We start from the raw sequence: 1679 nt of genomic DNA on the forward strand, positions 1-1679 counted from the left end.
TTGGGGAACAACTTGGCAAAGAATTGTGGGTTCAGAGGACAGTTCTGTTGTGTTAAGCTTTAAATTGACTGAACAGCACAAGTCATTCTAGAAGAATGTACTTTTTCAGATATTTGTTCTTGGCATTGCCTCCCTTGTTTTCCCCACATCCATATTTTTCATAAAGCAAACGCTTTGTCATACATATTCTTCCTCTTCATGGAATTGGTGTCGTTCATTCCATTGCTTCTGTTTGCTTGGTCACAGCTGTCCACGAGAATCTTTCTTCTCCTAAGTGGTCTGTCTAAGCGAGGCTCGTAGCAAATAATGGGCAGCCCAAGGGTCAGCCCCGGCGGGGCTTGCAAGCTTTTAACTTTGGAGGAAAGCCATTTTTGCTACTAGTGAGACTTCTGAGAGTTTGTTTTTCTCCTTATGTTGCAGCTAAATTTCCATTGAAATAATAATAGCTCAAAAAACCAAAAAAGAAAAAAGATCCTACCCTTTCATCTTTTCTCATTCCTTTCCCTGGCAGATATGTTGGGAAAATGAGAAGACATACACTGCTAAATTCTCCCCCCACCCACAGGTCTGCTGACACTGTCTCCTCCACATTCCCAGGGGCCTAAGGAGACCCATCTCAAAGAGTTTTATTTCCATTTCATTACCCTTGCCCTCGCCACCACCCTTGGCACTTTAACCAAGCCCTCTTAAAATGTTTTTATCCTGGTTTCTAGAATGGAACACTTTTCTGATTTGCTTCCTACCTTTCCAGACTATTCCTTTTCTGCCTCCTCTTGCTTCCCAAATGCAACTATTTTCTAAGATTCCATCCTTATCTCTGCTTTTTCTCCCATTGAATTCTACACCTAGGTAATCTTGTTTACCTTTAAAATATTTCTATGCAGACAACCCTTAAATATATTATATGTATATAATTTAAATTAATATGTATTATAATTAAATATATATTTCTATATTTACATATAATATTTATATATTTCTATGATATACCTATAAATATATATATGTTAGATCGATCGATAGATAGATATAGATAGATACCTCCGACTGACTTCTCCAACTGGACTAAAATCCAGGATTTCCAAATGTTTGCTGAACATCGCTATTTCGATACTTATACTAGTCACTTCAAATTCAATGTGTCCAAACCTGAAACTCTCACATCCCTTCTCATGTCTCCTCCTCTTCGCTCCTCTGTATCCACCACTGGCAGTCACGTGCTGGAGCTGGCTCTTACCAGCTTATGAGGGCTCACTGTGAGCCCATGTTCCCAACTCCTGTTTGGCCATGCTATGAGCATTTACACCACGGATAAAGGCAAATGCTACAAATTGCAGGTTTGTTTTCTTTTCCTCTCCTCTCTTTATTTTCTTTTCTTTTTATTTTTTTAAGATTTATTTATCTATTTCAGAGAGAGAGAAAGTGGGTGTGTGATGGGGGTGGAGAGGCAAGGGTGAGGGAGAGAGTGAATCTCAAGCAGATTCCTGCTGAGCGTGGACCCTGACTTGGGGCTTGTTCTCACAACCCTGAGATCATGACCTTAGCCAAAATCAAGAGTCAGACACTTAACCTACCCAGCTACCCAGGCGCCCCTCTTTTCTTTTTCTTTCTTTCTTCCTTTCTTCCTTCCTTTCTTTCTTTCTTTCTTTCTTTCTTTCTTTCTTTCTTTCTTTCTTTCT

Source organism: Phoca vitulina, unplaced genomic scaffold, assembly GCF_004348235.1.
Source record: "Phoca vitulina isolate PV1807 unplaced genomic scaffold, GSC_HSeal_1.0 scaffold2, whole genome shotgun sequence".
Taxonomy (NCBI): domain Eukaryota; kingdom Metazoa; phylum Chordata; class Mammalia; order Carnivora; family Phocidae; genus Phoca; species Phoca vitulina.